The sequence below is a fragment of the Chiloscyllium plagiosum genome, chromosome 15 (genome assembly GCF_004010195.1).
Source record: "Chiloscyllium plagiosum isolate BGI_BamShark_2017 chromosome 15, ASM401019v2, whole genome shotgun sequence".
In the NCBI taxonomy this organism is placed as follows: Eukaryota; Metazoa; Chordata; class Chondrichthyes; order Orectolobiformes; family Hemiscylliidae; genus Chiloscyllium; species Chiloscyllium plagiosum.
Window position 1 is genome coordinate 5,952,989 of NC_057724.1, and position 20,142 is coordinate 5,973,130.

General features: G+C 44.2%; 1 pseudogene; it reads right to left on the reverse strand.

The window, feature by feature from the left end:
* Window positions 1-1,723: 1,723 nt before the first annotated feature.
* LOC122557535 lies at window positions 1,724-7,347 on the reverse strand (annotated as a pseudogene).
* Between the last annotated feature and the right edge of the window lie 12,795 nt (window positions 7,348-20,142).

The following is a 20,142-nucleotide window of genomic DNA, read 5'->3' on the forward strand; positions in this document are numbered from 1 at the left end:
AGATGTTAGGGTTAGGTTCTTTACTCAGCGAGTCGTGTGTTCGTGGAATGCCCTGCCAGTAGCAGTGGTGGACTCTCCCTCATTATGGGCATTTAAGCGGGCATTGGATAGGCATATGGAGGATAGTGGGCTAGTGTAGGTTAGGTGGGCTTGGATCGGCGCAACATCGAGGGCCAAATGGCCTGTACTGCGCTGTATTCTTCTATGTTCTATGTTCTATGGTTAGGCCACGTTTGCAATATTGCATGCAAATATGGTCTCCCTCCTATTGGAAGGATCTTGTGAAACTGGAAAGGGTTCAGAAAAGATTTACAAGGATGTTGCCAGGGTTGGAGTATTTGAGCTATTGGGAGAGCCTGAATAGGCTGGGGCTGTTTTCCCTGGAGCATCGGAAGCTGAGAGGCATGGATAGGGCAAATAGAGAAGGTCTTTTCTCTGGAGTGGAGAGTCTAGAACTAGAGGGCATAGGTTTACAGTGGGAGCAGAAAGATATAAAGGAGACCAAAGAAGCAATTTTGTCATGCAGAGGGTGGTATGTGTATGGAGTGAGCTGCCAGAGGAAGTGATGGAGGCTAATACAATTGCAGCATTTAAAAGGCATCTGGATGGGTATGTGAATAGGAAGGGTTTGGAGGGATATGGGCCAAGTGCTGGCAAATAGGACTAGATTAGACTAGGATATCTGATCAGCATGGATGGGTTTTGGACAGAAGGGTCTATTTCCGCGCTGTGCATCTCTATGACTCTATGAGTTGGACTGAAGGGTCTGTTGCCCTGCTATACATCTCTATGACTCTGAAAGTCCACACAGACCCAGTGAAGAGCGTCCCACCCCAGACCCAACCTGTACCTTATCCTTGTAGCCCTGCATTTGCCATGGCTAATCCCACTAGCTGGCACAGACCTGGACACTGTGGGCAATTTAACATGGCCAATCCACCTAATATGCGCTTCTTTGGACTATGGAAGGAAACAGGAGCACCTGGGCGAAACCCACACAGACATGGGGCGATTGTGCAAACTCCACACTGACCATCGCCCAAGGTGGAATTGAACCCAGGTTCTTGGTACTATGAGCCACCATGCCACCCCCTACATTACCATTGGATTTGTCTCCACTGTAAACCTTGGATTTTCCATTTCAGTAATGATGTTCTTGCTGTAGGTTTGGGATAGAAATGCAACACAAGTTTGCTTCCTGACTTGCACTAGTCATGTGACCTCAGCAATTAAATTCTCACTGAAGGCTTACGATTAGTTCATTAATGACACAGTACAAGTCAGACTGTTATCCTGTGAGCTCACAACAATTATGAATCAAAATAAAAAGGGGCTAAACAATGGAAATTAATATGAATGCCATTGAAGAATACAGGCATTTCTGAGTACAGGCACAATGGACTGAATGGTCAGATGCTGTGCTGGATGATCCTATGATTCTTGGAAAAGGATAGGGTTTTTTCATTTAGTTTTCAACAAAGGGAATGGTCTGGGTACCGTGAATGCATGAAATTGAGTAAACTCTTTAACATTCATTTGATTCAATTTCTTGTCTCATATTACATAGTGACAAGCTCTCAGCGCATGTTCATCCATAGACCCCTTCCCTGAAATGGATGAGGAACATTTTGAGGAATTATTTCACAAAAAGGGAATACCATGGAATAGAATTCCTGAAACATTCATGGTTAAATCACCTTAATATATTAGTTACAGATTTGACTCACCGGATTGATTCAATCCCAAAAGCAGTCTTCACCACTCTCTGCGCACTCTCTGTAAGATCTTCCAGTGCAGCACTCAGCAGCTTGTAGGTCATAAGAAATGATGACCCTGCTCCAAAATCGGATCCAAGGGCTGGTACAATGTGAAAGATCATCTCCAGTATTGATAAACTGACAACAGCAAGACGGAAGGATATTCTGCTCACTTTATCGACAGTTATTTCACCCCCCACCCGGGGGGTTTTCACCACTGCCTTCAGATTTTTCACAGGTTTCTGTATCCTGCTGGCCAGTCTTTGAAGTGAGGCATCATCCAGACCCAGATACATTCGGAAATGTACTAGTGCCCCAATCAGTATGGCAATCTCACATGCAAAGGAGAGTCCAGGAATTGGTACTAATCCCACTGCTCCGGAAACTATTGCCAACATCCAGACTCGCTTCTTTAGCTCTTCACTTTTTTTCTTTATAATATCCAAATTTATATTTGGAAGGGACAGTATGAGGACACTTTATCTCTGGAAGACTTTCTTGAAGAGCTTTATTTAATCAATCATAATCATATAGATTCAGATCAAAGTTTGATATCAGGAAAACACTTGGTGATTCAAGCCCTTCTTTTTCCAAATTGCTGACACAGTCATTCCTGATCTTTTCCAGTTCTTCCTCTTCATTAAATTCCCTCCTTCCCTTTTCCATTGAATTAAGATCATTATCAATTTTGGATCGAACAAAGAAGAATTTCTTCCTCAGCCGATAAATCTCTTAGGTGAGTTTTATGTCGTTTTCTGTGAATCGACAGGCTGAGATAATGATGAAGAAATCATACCTTTCAAATTGCATTTCCTTCAGATATTTATCAGCAGGGAATCTTGTAGTTCCAATTCCTGGCAGGTCCCAGAAACAAACATTTGGTAGGGTCGGATGCTTTTATTTTGTTGGTTTCATTATAGTTTCTACAAGGCCAGTTATGGCGGCTCCCTCATCAACATCCTGAAGCCTTCTGATAGAATTGGCAAAAGTGGTTTTCCCTGCCCCAGACTCTTCTGTTATGGCAATGTTCCGTTCTGCAGAGTCCAGCTCATTTAATTTGCTTTGTAACAGGGATTGAACTCCCTTCACTCCATGAGCCTTTATAAACAAAGCTCAAGTTCTTGAGCTCTTCTCGGCTCAAGTATAAATCCTTCAAATATCGCGCCATGTGATAGCTGAAAGAAAATATTTTACATGGGTTTTGCCTCAGACTAAAAAATGCATTTATATAGCATATTGTAACAACCTCAAAACATCCACACAACCTTTCAAATCAAATTAATTAATGGTGAAGTTTGAAATTTACAAACATAGGAGGAGGAGTAAGTGACATTCCTCGATGTGACCAGAATTCTACGAAGCTGTGTCTGGAACTGTGTCGATTGAGCTATCGCAGCCCCTAGGAGGAGGCAAATCCAAAGATTCATCCGGCTCTGAAAGAAGATGTTTCTCATCACCTTTGTGCCAAATGCCTTGCCTTTTGTTCTGAGATTATGTCCTCTCGTGTTTAGATCCCACAGCTATGGGAAATATCCGTTCTGCTTTTACTCCAAACAATTTTGTAAGCTTCTTTGAGATTACTCTCTTAATGAAGAGAATACAGACCCAGTCTCCTCAATCTCTCCTCATAGGACAGTCCCACTATCCCAGGAATCAGTCTGGTGATTCTCAGCTGCACTCCCTTACGGCAATTGTATTGTTGCATTGGCAAGGGGACGAGAACTGCACACAATAGTCCAAGTGCGGAATCATCAGTACTCCACCAATAGACCATAAGATATAGGAAAAGAATTAGGACATTCATCCTATCAAATCTGCTTTGCCATTTAATCAAGGCAGTTATGTTTCTCAACCCCATTTTCCTGCCTTCTTCTTGTAACCATTAAAGCAAAACATTATTACTCCATACTCAAATACTCTTGAGATAAAGGCTCGTGTACCATTTGTCTCCAGAATTGCTTGCCTGCATATCAAGTTTCAGTGACTTAGGAACAAGGACACCGAGATCCCTTTGAACATCAACATTTCTGTTCTCTCACCACTTAATACTCTACATAAAAGCTTCTGAAATTCTAAATATATCACACCCATTGGTTTCCTCCTTGCTGATTCCATGAAGTTTGCCAAATATGACTTTCTCTGCGTTAACAGTATTCAGTCAGACAATTAGCTTCTAAACATCCAGGAATCACATTTTTTTTTAATAAATGATTCAATTATTTTTCCTACTGTTGCCATCAGGCTAAAAGGGCTATAGTTCATTGTTTACTCTGTTCCTGGAGTTAATGTATTTTAATATATTTTTCCATTCAATCACAGCCAACTCCCTCCTTCTACCTTCATAACTGCACCAGTATAGTTTTATAGCACTAATTTCAGAATGAACAACATCTTTCTCAAATTGAATGGAAAATTCCATCATGCTAAGTGCTGGCAAATAGGACTAGATTAATCTAGGCTATCTGGTTGGCATGGATGAGTTTAAATGAATGATCTGTTTCCATTCTATTCAGCTCCATGGCCTCTACTGCGGTCACCATTTACTCAAGATGATGAAATAACTATTTCTCATTGTATAATACTGGATCTAAAATAATTAGTCCCCACATGGTACCTCTACATGTTGCTCCAGAATTCTGTCTCAAAGACATTCCAAGAAATCTTCCTCCACAGCATTGGTGCTCACTAGATTTCTCATTATATATAAATTGAAGTTGTTCATGATTTCTGCATTATCCTTGCTATTTGTCTCCCCGGCTCCCCCAAACCTCCTGGCTTATACTGTGCTCTGCATTACAACCACTATTTGATGGCCTGTAAGCCAGTCCTACCAATGTCTCCTGCTCCTTTCTGTTTACAGTAAACTGCCACCCAAGCAGGTTCTTCCAATATGGAGAATAAGAATAGACAGTAAGAATAAGGGGTAAACCTTTCAGGACTGCGATGAAGAAGAATTTTTTCACTCAGAGAGTTATGAAGCTGTGGAATTCTCTACCACTGAAATCTGTTGGGCCAATTTTTTCGATATATTCAAGAAGGAGCTAGATGTGGCCCTTGCAGCTAAAGGGATCAGGGGTATGGAGAGAAAGCAGTGTAGGATACTGAAATTGCATGATCAGCCATGATTATATTGAATTGTGGTGGAGGCTTGAAGGGCTGAATGGCTTAGTCCTGCACATATTTTCAATGTTTCTGTGTTTAGAAATCCATTTGTCACAAATAAACTGATCCTCTCTGTTACTGTAAGCAATAAACCACCTGCTTTGCTTTATTGTCAATTCATCCTTTAACATTCAGTTCCCAGTTTTCATCACCTGCGGCCACATTTCAATAATAACAATCAAATAATACTTAGAACATAGAACAATTCAGTCTGTACAGGCCTTTCGGCCATCGATGTTGCGTTGACCTGTAGAGCCAGTCTGAAGCCTATCTATCCTACACTATTCCATTTTCATCCATATGGTCATTTAAATGCCCTTAAAGTTAGTGAGTTTACTACTGTTGCAGGGAAGGTGTTCCACGCCTCTACTACTCGCTGAGTAAAGAAACTACCTCTGACATCAGTCCTATATATGTCACCCTTCAATTTAAAGCTATGTCTCCTCGTGCTAGCCATCACCATCCAAGGAAAATGCTCTCACTGTCCACCCTATTTAACCTGCTGATTATCTTATTTTTGTCAATTAAATCTCCTCTCAATCTTCTTCTCTCAATCTTATCCCCAGTTATAACTCTTGTCCTGCAGTATATACCTATCCCTTGCCACTGCTAAAGTAAACATAACTGAATTGTGGTCACTATAACCAAAGTGCTCACCTACCTCCAAATCTAACTCCTGGCTGGATTCATTACCCAGTAATAAATACAATGGGGCCTCGCCCCTTGTTGGCCTGTCTACATACTGTGGCGAAAGGGAGGACTGCAGATGCTGGAGAGCAGAGTTAAGATTAGAGTGGTGCTGGAAAAGCACAGCAGGTCAGGCAGCATCCGAGGTGCAGGAAAATTGACATTTTGGGCAGGAGCCTTTCATCAGCCCCACCCGATTTTCCTGCTCCTCGGATGCTGCCTGACCTACTGTGCTTTTCCAGCACCACTCTAATCCTGTCTACATACTGTGTCAGGAAACCCTCCTGCACACATTGGACAAAAAATTGACTCGTCTAAAGTACTCGAACTATAGTATTTCCAGTCAATATTTGGAAAGTTAAAGACTCCCATAACAATTACCCTGTTACTCTCACTCCTATCAAGAATCATCTTGCCTATCCTTTCCTCTACGTCTCTGGAACTAATAGGAGGCTTATAGAAAACTCCCAACAGGGTGACCTCTCCTTTCCTGTTTCTAACCACAGCCCATACTACCTCCGTAGATGAGTCCTCAAGCATTCTTTCTGCTACTGTAATACTCTCTTTGACCAACAATGCCACACCTAATCCTCTTTTACCATCTTCTTTGTTCTTACTGAAATGTCTAAATCCTGAAACCTACAAAAACCATTCCTGTCCCGGCTCTATCCATGTCTCTGAAATGGCCACAACATTGAAGGCTTGTAATTATTTCTAGTGCATCAATTACAATGGTGATAGAGTGCTTTTAATTCTGCTTTTTAACCCTTATTTGACCTAATTTTTCATTGTCACCCATTTGAGTGTGAGGGAGGGAATGGAATCTGAAGACTCTCATGTTTCCACTAATATTTTGGGCAAGGAGCTTCTAATATGAGACACAGTGATGGTGAGCTAAGTGAAAATGGAAAATGTGGGCCATTTTGCTGTACAAGTAGAGCTGTTTAAGTAGCACACAATGGGCTGGAATTTATGTGTCCCCACTAGGTACATTTTCATTGACAGTTCTCTTTTCTCCATTTATTTTTCTTTTTCAATCTGATTTTACTTATTTCTTTTTGAAGAGCTTGGTTGTGGTCACAGAATCAATGTTAGCAAAATAGCCCAGTATGGACACATGGCAGTCGGTGAGTAGGCCCAGCACAGACACACGGTGGTCAGCGAGTGGGCCCTGCATGGACACATGGCAGTCAGTGAGTGAGACCAACACAGACACTTGGTGGTCAGCGAGTGGGCACAACATAGACACTTGGTGGTCAGTGAGTGGGCCCAAAGTGGACAAATGGTGGTCAGTGAGTGAGACCAACACAGAAACAAGGTGGTCAGCGAGTGAGCCCAGAGTGGACACATTGTGGTCAGTGAGTGAGCCCAGATTGGACACATGGTGGTCAGCAAATGGACCAACACAGACACATGGTGGTCAGCGTGTGGGCCCAGAGTGGACACATGGTGGTCAGTGAGTGGACCCAGATTGGACACATGGTGGTCAGTGAATGGAACAACACAGACACATGGTGGTCAGTGAGTGGACCAGAGTGGAGACAAGATGGTCAGCAAGTGGGCACAACATAGACACTTGGTGGTCAGTGAGTGGGACCAGAGTGGACACATGGGGGTCAGTGAGTGAGCCCACAGTGAACACATGGTGGTCAGTGCGTGGGCCCAATACAGACACATGGGTCAGCGAGTGGACCCAGAGTGGACACATGGTGGTCAGCGAGTGGGCCCAGAGTGAAGCCATGGTGGTCAGTGGGTTGGTCCAACACATACACATGATGGTCAGCGAGTGGGCCTAACACTGACACATGGTGGTGAGCGAGTGGGCCCAGAGAGGAGCCATGGTGGTCAGTGAGTGGGCCCAACACAGACACATGGTGGTTAGCGAGTGGGTCCAATACAGACACATGGTGGTCAGCGAGTGGGCCCAGAGAGGAGCCATGGTGGTCAGTGAGTGGGTCCAACACAGACACATAGTGGTTAGCGAGTGGGTCCAATACAGACACATGGTGGACAGCGAGTGGGTCCAGAGTAGACACATAGTGGTCAAAGTGTGGGCCCAACACAGACACTTGGTGGTCAGTGAGTGAGCCCAACGCAGATACATGGTGGTAAGCGAGTGAGCCCAGAGTGGACACATGCTGGTCAGTGAGTGAGCCCAAATTGGATGCATGGTGGTCAATGAGTGAGCCCAACACAGACACATGGTGGTCAGTGAGTGGGCCCAGAGTGGACACGTGGTGGTCAGTGAGTGGGCACAACATAGACACTTGGTGGTCAGTGAGTGGGACCAGAGTGGAGACATGGTGGTCAGCGGGTGGGCCCAACACAGACACATGGTCAGCGAGTGAGCCCAGGGTAGTCACATGGTGGTCAGCAAGTGAGCCCAGAGTGGTCACATGGTGGTCACCGAGTGGGCCTAACACAGACACATGGTCACCGAGTGAGCCCAGAGTGGTCACATGGTGGTCAGCAAGTGAGCCCAACACAGACACATGGTGGTCAATGAGTGGGCCCAACACAGACACATGGTCAGCGAGTGGACCCAGAGTGGACACATGGCGGTCAGCGAGGGGGTCCAGCATGGACACATGGCAGACAGTGAGTGGACCCAGAGTGAATACATTGTGGTCAGCAAGTGGGCACAACACAGACACATGGCGGTCAGCGAATGGCTCCAACATAGACACATGGTGGTCAGCGAGTGGCTCCAACACAGACATATGGTGGTCAGCGAGTGGCTCCAACACAGACATATGGTGGTCAGCGAGTGAACCCAGAGTGGACACATGATGGTCAATGCATGGGCCTAATACAGACTCATGGTGGTCAGTGAGTGAGCTCCACACAGGCACATAGTGGTCAGCGAGTGGCTCGTATTGAGATACATGGTGGTAAGCAAGTGAGCCCAGAGTGGACCGACGGTGGTCAGTGGGCGAGCCCAGAGTAGACTGATGGTGGTCAGTGGGTGAGCCCAGAGTGGATACATCGTGGTCAGTGAGTTGGCCCAACACCGACACATGGTGGTCAGCGAGTGGGCCCAGAGTGGACACTTGGTGGTCAGTGAGTGGACCCAGAGTGAATACATTGTGGTCAGCAAGTGGGCACAACACAGACACATGGTGGTCAGCGAATGGACCTAGAGTGGACACATGGTGGTCAGTGAGTAGGCACAACATAGACACATGGTGGTCAGTGAGTGGACCCAAAGTGGACACATGGTGGTCAGTGAGTGCACCCAGAGTGGACACATGGCGGTCAACGAGTGGACCCAGAGTGGACACATGGTGGTCAATGCATGAGCTTAACACAGGCACATGGTGGTCTGCGAGTGAGCCCCACACAGACATGTGGTGGCCAGCGAATGAGCGCCACACAGACACATGGTGGTCAGTGAGTAGGCCCAACAGAGACATATGGTGGTCAGTGAATTGATCTAGAGTGGACTCATGGTGGTCAGCAGGTGAGCCCAGAGTGGACACATGGTGATCAACGAGTAAGCCCAACACAGACACATGATGGTCAGCGTGTGGGCCCAGAGGGGATACATGATGGTCAGCGAGTGGGCCCAGAGTGGATACATGATGGTCAGTGAGTGGGTCCAACACAGACACATGGTCAGTGAATGGACCTAGAGTGGACACATGGTGGTCAGCGAGTGGGCCCAACACAGACACATGATGGTCAGCGAATAGGCTCAGAGTGGACACATGGTGGCCAGCTGTGGGCCCAACACAGACACATAGTGGTCAGCGAATGAGCCCAGAGTGGAGACATGGTGGTCAGCGACTAGGCCCAAAGTGGACACATGGTGGTCAGCGAGTTGGCCAAAGTGGACACATGGTGGTCAGTGGGTGGGCCCAGAGTGGACACATGGTGGTCAGTGAGTGGGCCCAGTGTGGACACATGGTGGCCGGTGAATGAGACCAACACAGACACATTGTGGCCAGTGAGTGGGCCCAGAGTGGACACATGGAGGTCAGCGAGGGGGCCAGAGTGGACACATGGTGGCCAATGAGTGAGACCAACACAGACACATGGTGGTCAGTGAATGGGCCTAGGGTGGACACATGGTGGTCAGTGAGTGGGTCCAACAAAGACACATAGTGGTCAGCGAGTGGACCCAGAGTGGAATTGTGGTTGTCAGAGAGTGGGCTTAGCATAGACTTGTGGTGGTCAGCGAGTGGGTCCAGTGTGGACTTGTGGTGGGCCCAGTGCAGACTTGTGGCGGTCAGTGAGTGGGCCCAGTGCAGACTTGTGATGGTCAGGGAGTGGATCCAGCATGGACATGTGGTGGTCAGCATAGTGGGCACAGCACGGACTTGAATTGGTTGGCATTTCTGCAAGATGGTGGAGGACTCTGTCTTGCACCTCTTCTCCCGTGATTTTTTTGATTTTTCTTTTTCTAACTTAGCTTCAAGTGAAAGGCGGAGTGGATCCAGCATGGACATGTGGTGGTCAGCATAGTGGGCACAGCACGGACTTGAATTGGTTGGCATTTCTGCAAGATGGTGGAGGACTCTGTCTTGCACCTCTTCTCCCGTGATTTTTTTGATTTTTCTTTTTCTAACTTAGCTTCAAGTGAAAGGCAGTGGTGGTGGTGATATTGAGCTTATTGAATTTGGCAGTTGGCTAGGTGTCTAGTGTGATGCAGTAGCTGGGGACCTGACCCAGGACACTTGGCTCTGGCAGAAAAGGTGAGGCTGAGGCCCAGCATGGACAGCATCAGGATCAGGGATTTGGCAGTCTGCTGTGTGACAGCAACTGAAGTGCTGGATCAGGACTTTGAGAGTCTGAAATCCCCATGAACGGGCCCAATATGGTGATGGGGGTTCTCCTGACATCTGCAGCGACCTGAAGAGAGCCAGGGAGATCAAGCCTGCACAGGGAAAGCAAGTCAAAGCGAAGCATATCGATCCCTTCTAGGAAGTGCGGTCCCAGCATGGTTAAGCACTTAAAGACTGCAGTGTTTGAACGTTTAGCTTTATATCTTTAGTTTTAGACTTAATACTAAGAAGATTTTCATTTTTAACTTTTAACTTTGCTCCTTATTTCTTTCTACCTTGTTCTTAAGGTTTTGTATCTCAGTACTTGTATGTAAGATGGTGCCGTGTCTGGCGACATTGACAACTTTATACTGTACTCTTGTATTTTTGTAGTTGAGTACATGTGACAATAAAGTCTAAATCTAATCTAAATCTCAATCTAAATCTTATTGCATGACACTCTACTAGAAGCATGGTGTTCTGCTGTAACTGAATAGCTTGACATGAGGTTAGACACAGAGACGTGCCTATGAATGGAATATTTGTCCATAATAACCAACTGCAATAAATATGTTGATACTTTCAATACCGCATTATCCATGTCTGATTTCATGTAATGGAATGTACAATAAGCATTACTCCATCAGGTGAAGATACCCTACTAATACAAAGACATATTAGTGTGATTATTCACGATATCAAACAGTAAAAAGCAGCTCATAACTACTTCTTCAACGGTAATCAGGTATGAAGGACAATAACTCACTTTTCCAGTTGTTAGGGCTGCCCAGGACTGAGGTTAACATGAAATGTCTGAATGTGGCTCTCAGTTAATATAAAATGGCTGAGGAAGAGTTTTAGTGAAAACAATAGGCTTCCATTGTCTGATACTTGAAGTTAAACTGTAAGTTGGAGTAATTGTAGCCTGCGTAAAGGGAGTATACCCAAGGTTAAAACAACACAAGGGGTCTTGTGAAATGCATACATTAGAGTCCCATTGAAGAAGAAATGAAAATGCAGCTGCTGTTTGCACAGAGATGGTTTGGTGAGGAACATCTTTGACAGATGGTGATAGAAGAGGTCTGACTCAAGGTTGGAATACAGACTCTAACCTCACACCTTTAATGCATTGTCTGAGCTGAGGTGTCACCTCTTTTTTTATAAAACCTTAAGTTATCTCTGGACTGTGACTTGAAAGAAGTTCTGGATTTACATATTAATCAATCAAAACTGCATTCTAAGTGTTTAAAGACTTAACAGCAATCTAGGTTTGTTCAATACCACGTCAGTCGTATGACACTTTGATCTTTTACTATAAATTCTGTGTCCTACGATCCTGCCCCACTATCTCCCTGACGAAGTTTGCGCTTCCAGATAAACCTGATGGAATATAACCTGGTGTGTGATTTTTAACTCTGAAAACAATCTGTGCCACCCTGCTTCGTGCTAAACAATTCCTGTTTCAGTAAATACATTGCCCTCAGCATTTTATCAACAGACATTTCTAGCAGATTGGTTTTATTTTTACTCACCCACCTGTAGCATCTAAAATTAAATTCCTTATGTTTGCACAAATCCAGAACTTGATAATAGGAACGGATTTGGAAGAAATACAAAAACTCATTGCAAACAAACTTTAAAGTTGGGCTATAACTTACTTTAAACTTGTTGAGTACAGTTTTTCACCTTAATTTCAATAGTAGTCCCAGTTTGTTGGTTGATTCTTGGTCCTTATCTGTGCTGCTTCCTTGGAGGAGGAGAGTCTATCAGTGAAGTTCTCCCACTGTCAGCACCTTAATGCAGAGTGACTGCTCCTGCTGCTCTCTCTCAACAGCGGCACTGAGCAACTGAACACTGGACAGAAACTGTTACACTCAGTCAGCACATTACTGTACACTGTCCAATGGGAATCACACACAGTGGATGCTCACTCGCTACCGGGTAAATTATAGTTTTATAGTTTGTGATTCTCTGAACTCTGTATTTAGGATTTATTATTATCACTGGATACAGAATCAGTGGATCAGGAACATTGTGTACAGTGATATGAAGGACTGGACTGAGAAGCTGTACTCAATGATGCACTTTATTTCTATTAGAGAATCCTAGAAGCACAATGCACAGCAAGATGCCATTCTACTCTGCAAGACTATACTGGACCTAGCACTCAGGCAGGGAGAAAGTGAGAACTGCAGATGCTGGAGATCAGAGTAAAAAGTGTGGTGCTAGCATAAACATTGGATTATGTGTCGGCCGAAACACTTATGCTCGAAATGTTACTCTCCTGCTCCTTGGATGCTGCCTGACCGGCTGTGCTGTCATAGCACTACACTTTTTGATTCTACCACTCAGACATCCAGGAATCTTTAATACAACTGACACTTTAAGCCAGAATGCAATTATTAGCATTGATGCTGTTTGATTTTGGTGTAATAACATTGTTTATTATTAAACATGGAATCATCTGCAATCTCAACTGAACTTCCTCACACCCTCCCACTCCCTGTAAGGGCTCCATTCCAAATTTCTCCAACTCTGTCACATCTATTCTGATGATGCTAGTTTCCACTTTGCCCCTTGAACATTTAAAGCATTAATTTATTGGATGTTGATATCACTGGCTGTGCTAGTTTTGTTGACCAAGACTGGAAAGGTTGGTGGTAAGCTGTCATCTTGAACTGCTGCAGTCCATGTGCTATATTAGACGCACAATCCTGTTAGGGAGGGAATACCAGGATTTTGACCCGACAGTGAAGGAATGGTAATACACTTCCAAGTCAGGACAACGAGTGGCTTGAAGGGGAGCATACAGGTGGCGGTGCTCCCGTTTACCAGTTGCCCTTGTCTTTCTAAATGGTAGTAAATTTGGAAAGTGCTGTGCGAAGGAGCATTGGTGAATTTCTGTAGCGCATCTTATGGACAGTATAAACTGCTGCCACTGAACATTGGTGGTGGAGGAAGTAGATATTTGTGGATGAGGTGCCAAACAAGCAGGCTGTTTTATCTTGGATGGTGTCTACCTTTTTGAGTGTTGTCGGAGTAAGACCAGTGCAAAGTATTCCATCAAACTCCTGACTTGTATCTTGCAGATGCCAGTCAGGCTCTAGGGAGTCAGGAAGTCAGTTCCTTGCTGCAGGATTCCCAGCCGCAGATGTGCTGTTATGGTTATTGTGTGTGATGAGACCAGTTCAGTCTCTGGCCAATGGTAAATCCCCAGAATTTGATTTATAGAGGATTCAGTGATGTAACACCATTGAATGTCAAGGGGTGCTGGTGGTTTGTATCTTGTTTGTGATGGCTATTGCCTGGTGAGAGTAATTTGTGTGGCGCAAATGTTCATTGCCACTTTCCAGCCTAAGCCTGGATATTGTCCAGATCTTGTTGCTTTTGAACATGGGCTGCTTAAGTATCTGAGGAGTTTTGAATGGTGCTAAACATTGTACAATCATCAATGAACATCCCGACTTTTGACCTAATGATGGAGGGAGGTCATTGATGAAGTAGCTGGCCCTTGGACTCCTGCAGAGGTGTCCTGCAGCTCAGATGACCAACCTGCAACAATCACAACCATCTTCCTCTGTGCCAAGATGACTCCAACCAGTGGAGGTTCTTCCCCCAATTTCCATTGACTCCAGTTTTGCTCGGGCTTGATACCACAATTGATGCTGTCACTATCACTTCACCTCTAGGATTCAGCTGTTTTGTCCATGTTTGAACCAAGGGTGTATTGAAGTCAGGAGCTGAGTGGTCCAAGTGGAACCCTGGCTTCATAACATTCTTGGTGACATCCTTTATCACTAAACACATGGTTGACTGTTTCCTGGTAAGGCAACAAGTATGTCTTTCACTCTTGTATGTTCCCTTACCACCTACCACAGAGCCAGTCTGGTAGTTATGTCCCTGAGGACTTGACCAGTTTGGTCATTTGTGATGCTACCAAGCCACTCTTGGTGATTGACATTGAAACCTACATCCAAGTATGAGCTGCACCCTTGCCTCACTCAGTAATTACTTCAATATGGATTCATAAGCTGAGGTGGTGTGGGGTTAGCATCTGGTAATCAGTAGAAGGTTTCCTTGACCATGTTTGGCCTGATGCCATGAGACTTCATGGTGTCTGGAATTAATGTTGAGGACTCCCAGGGCAACATTCTCCCAGCTGTATGCCATTATGCTACCTCTATCTGTCCTGCTGGTAGGACATGATAAATCCAAAGATGGTGATGGTTGTATCCAGGGAGTTTTCTGTGTGGATTACTATGTCAGGCTGTTGCTTGACTTGTCTACAAGACAGCTATCCCAATTTTGGAACAAGTCCTGATATATAGGAAAGGAAGACCTTTTTGCTGTGCTGTTGTGGATGCCAGGTGCTCCTCTCAGTTTCATTTCTTATTGAGTTTCCTCACAATTAATACATCTGGAGCTGGAGAGTAGTCAATGGGAGCAAAGAAATGGCAGAGGAATAGAACCAATACTTTGCATTGGTTTTCAGTGGAAGACACCAGGAACATGCCAGAACTTCAGGAAAGTCGGGGGCAGTAGTGAGTGTAATGACTATCACTAAAGAGAATTGGGCTGTGGAAGCTGAAAGAACTGAAGGCTGATAAATCACCTAGGGCAGATAGACTAAACAATAGTGAGTAAGATTGCTGTGGAGCTTGTAGAGCATATTGTTGTGATCTTTCAGGAATCGCTGAAGTCAGGGAGGATCTGAGAGAACTCTAAATGGATAATGTAACACCCCTGGTTAAGAATGGACGAAGGCAGAAGACAGCAAATTATAGACCAGTTAGCCTGACCTCAGTCATTAATAAGACTTAAGAGTCTATTGTTAAGGGGGTGTGTAGTACATAGTAAGCTGCATGGTAAGTTAGGGCTAAGTCAGCATGGCTTCGTTAAAGGGAGATTGGGCCTGATTCTTTCATGAGGTAACAAACAAATTAGACAAAGGAAAGCCAATGAGGGTGATCTATTTGTATTTCTAGTAGGCTAAAGCTCTCCAGTGCGATTCAAATCAAGAAAACATGCATTGTACACCACTTATAATCATATAGCATGGGAACAGACCCTTCGGTCCAACTTGTCTGTGCAAACCAGACATCCCAATCAGATCTAATCCCATTTGCCAGCATTTTGCCCTTGAGGGGTATTTCAGGTGAAATGCCTTGAATCATAGTATTCTACAGTGTGGAAGCAGGCCATTCAGCCCATCAAGTCCACACCTTTGAAGAACATCCCACCCAGACCCATCCCAACCCCATAACCCTGCATTTCCCATGGCTAATCCACCTAACCTACAGGTCCCTGGACACTATGGGCAATTTAGCATGATCAAGCCACCTAACCTGCACATCTTTGGACTGTCAGATAACATAGTTTAGCCAAGCATTGGGACCTTGCAATCTTGCCAGATAATCCAATATTCAGATAATCAAATGCTGGATAATTGAGGTTCCTCTGTATTTGGAACTAGATCTTTCTAGTTTGGTTTAGTTTTAGCTGGGGAGCCCAAGAAGCTACTGGGAAAATAAAGTTCCATGTTTTAGCCAATGACCCCTGACCCTCTCTGGCTAACATCTCTCCTGTAAGAATTTGTGTTTTAATTTACCTTTTTACCAAGGGATGTGTTTATGGCATGTTGCATTAAATCAGAACAGCTCTTTGTTGAGTTGTGGACGATATCATGTCGGTCGAGTTTTCAAATAGTTGTTATTCTAAATTTTGTTTTCTTTTGCTTGTGTTTCATTTAGTAGTCTGTAAATAAATTTTATTTTGTTTAAAACTCAGTAGTTTGACCAGCTGCATCACTCTTGATGAAGGGCCCCTGCCCGAAACATTGATTTTCCTGCTTCTCAGATGCTGTCTGACCTGCTGTGCTTTTCCAGCACCACTCTAATCTTGACTCTAACCTCCAGAATCTGCAGTACCCACTTCCACCTCACTCCTGGAATGCCCACCTTACACTTGCTTAAAACAACTAGGAAAGTTAGGATCTGGGCTACCTGCTTGAAAAGTTTTGATGGGATTTGGCCGGGTCTAACAAGTTGAGCCCAGGTCCCTGGCGCTGAGGCAACAGTGCTAACCACTGAGCAACCATGCTGCCTTGTACTTGGAGTGAAGTTTCTCAGACTAATCCTTCATTATGCAGAATATTCAGGATTCACTGATTCTACTTCTTGTGAAAATAAAGCGTCATAGATTTTTGCGAAGCACCAAGCAGAAAACTATAATCTACCCAGCAACAAGTGAGTATTCATGTGTATAATTCCCATTGGACAGTATGCAGTAATCTGTTAACTAATAACAGTCCCTGTTCTGTACCCAGCGCTCAGTGTCCCTGGTGAGAGAGAGCAGCAGGAGCAGTCACTCTGCATTAAGGTGCTGACAGTGGGAGAACTTCACTGATAGACTCTCCTCCTTCAAGGAAGCAGCACAGGCAAGGATCAAGGATCAAACAATAAACTGGAGGGGAGGGGAGTCAGTGAAATAATAAAGGAGAATCACATTCAATAGGTTTAAACTACTCAGTTAAAAATGTTGTGAATGATTTTCTTCATTGTCTCCATCTCTCTTTCATCGTTCTCTCTATTTTCCATTGCGGCCGCTCGGCCCTACGCGGAAGCCAGTGCCGCGACGATGATGCTCTGTCTCTCTCTCTGGTCAACTTCTGAGTGTGTTCAGAACAGGAATTTCCAGTTTATCCTGGGTTTTACAGGCAGTGGAATGAAAAGGAAACTGCTATAAGAAGAACGAACTGCAGGAAGTACTTAGGTTGAGGCTGTGTTTATGGGAGCGGGGAGTGATGCCGAGCAATGAAACAGGGTGTGTAGATTGATCTCAGGAGAGACTACTCTCCTGTCAAGTGCAGACAAGAAACTCATTGGAAATACCTGCAATGGAGAGAGCAATGTCCTGATGTTTGATCCTTTCTATTCCGTGTCTTTAATTATTCGAAACAATTAATCCACTTTCTATGTGATTTTTTAGCCTTTCATTTGATTCATGGCAAGGTTGTCCAGCTGTAGTTGTCCTTGAAGGGATGGTGGTGTATCGTTATTATTAATGTTTGCTATCACTGCACCATTACTGAGCACATAATAATGGCCCGAATCTTCAGTCACCAAAGTAGTGAAATCTGTACAAGTTGCTGTGCATCAGAACCTGCACAGTTCCTGCTCCCTACCAATCCCCTCCACACACAAACACAGGCCTACAGTCATATGCATAGACACATATATACACAAGCAGACACACAGACAGGCATACAGACATACTGACACATATACGCACACACACAAATAGATACACGTGTACACGCAGACACATGCACAGACATGCAAAAGACAAACACACACATGCACACACACACACAGATATACAAATAGACCTGCATAGGCACACACATACAGACACACGAGCACTGAAATAACCGAAAATTTAAACTTTCAATTAGCTAATTCATACTACTTTAGACACTTTACGAAACATTGAGTTTGGGTATGAAACTTGGGACCAGATACTTATCTGCAAAATATAATAGTAGTCAATACCTGGACTAACTCAGAATGTGAGCCAATTGCAGTTGAACTGAGCATAGAGTCATAAAGATGTACAGCATGGAAAAAGATCCTTCATTCCAAATCGTCCATGCCAACCAATTATCCTAACTTAACCTAGTCCCATTCCACATTTGGCCCATATCCCTCCAAAACTCTTCTTATTCATATACCCATCTAGATGCCTTTTAAATGTTGCAATTGTACCTGCCTCCACCATTGCCTCTGGCAGCTCATTCCAAACATGCACCATGCTGTGCGTGTAAAGGTTACCAGTCAGGTTCCTTTTAAAACTATCCCCTCTCACCTTAAATCTATGCCCTCTAGTTTTGGACTCCCTGACCCTGGGGAATAACATTGGCTGTTTACCCTATCCATGCCCTTCATGATTTCATTACCTTCTATAAGGTCACCCTGCAGCTTTTGATGCTCCAGGGTAAATAGTCCCAGCTTATTCAGCCTCTCCCTATAGCTCAAACCCTCCAACACTGGCAGCATCCTTGTAATTTTTTTCTGAATCCTTTGAAATTTCACAACATATTTCCTATAGCAGTGAAACCAGAACTGAACACAGTATTCCAAAAAGGCCTAACCAGTGTCAGAGAACAAAGAACAATACAGCACAAGAACATGCCCTTTGGCTCTCCAAACCTGTGCTGACACATCTTGACCTTCTGTAATAAAACTGTCTTCTCTTACAGGATCCATATAACTCTATGCTGCTATTGTGTCTGCTTCCACTACCACTTCTGGCAGCACATTCCAAACACTCACTATCCTTTTTGTGAAAAACTTGTTTTGCACATCTCTTTTAAAATTTGCCCTTCCACACCTTGAACCTCTGTCCCCTAGTAATTGACCTCTCCACCCTGGGAAAAGGCCTCATAGTTTTGGACTCTATCCAGGCCATTCACAGTCTTATAAACTTCTATCAGCTTGCCCCTGAACCTCCTGCATTCCAGTGAAAACAAGGCCAGTCTATCCAACCTTTCTTCAAAGATAAAATTCCACCATACCAGGCAACATCCTGGTAAACTGTTTCTGGACCTTCTCCTAAGTATCCACATCCATCTGGTAGTGTGGTGACCAGAACTGTACACAATATTCCAAGTATGGCCTAACTAAAATTAAATAAAGCTGGTGTGTAACTTGCCTATCCTTACACTCAGTACCCTTTCCAATGAAGGCAGGCATGCCATGGGCCTTTTTTACTACCTTATCCATCTGCGCTGCCACCTTCAGTGATGTTTGAACCTGCATATCTGCCTATCAATGCTCCTAAGGGTTCTGCCATTCACTGTATGTTTTCCACATGTACTTGATTTTCCAAAATGCATCACATCACATTTGTCCAGATTAAACTCCATCTGCCATTTTTCTGCCCATCCCTCTAACTGGTCTATATCCTTCTGTATCCTCTGACAATCCTCCTCACTCTCCACAACGCTATTAATCTTTGTATCATTTGCAAACTTATTAATTAACCATGGTTTCCTCCAAATCACTTATGTAGACTACAAACAGCAGGGGTCCCAGCACTTGTCCCTGTGGAACACCACTAGTCACTGTTCTCCATTCCAAAAAGCATCTATCCACCGCTGCTCTCTGTCTCCTATGACTAAGCCAGTTTTGTATCCATCTTGCCAGCTCATCCCTGAAACTATGTGACCTCACCTTTTGAACCAATCTGCCATGAGGGACCTTGTCAGAGGCTCTACTAAAGTCCATGTAGACAATATCAACCGCTTTTCCCTCATCAATCATGTTTGTTACCTCCTCAAAAAAATCAAGTTAGTGAGGCACAACCACCACTGGCAAAACCATGATCTATATCACAAATAAGTCCATTTGCTTCTAAATGTATGTATATCTTGTCCCTGAGAATATTTTTGAATAATTTCCTACCATCGACGTGAGGCTCACAGGCCTGTAATTTCCTGAATTATCCTTGTTACCCTTCTTAAACAACAGGACAACTCTGGCTATTCTCCAATCTTCAGGGACCTCACCTGTGGCCAAAGAGAATACAAAGATGTCTGTCAATGCCCTAGTAATTTGTTCTCTTGTCTCCCTCAATATACTGGGATAGATCCCATCAGGACTAGGTGTTTATCTACTTTAATACATTTTAGGACGCACAACACTTCTTCATTTTTATTAGCGATTTGGCTTAGCGATTTGACACTAGCTTCCCTGAGAAAATCCTCCACCAATTCC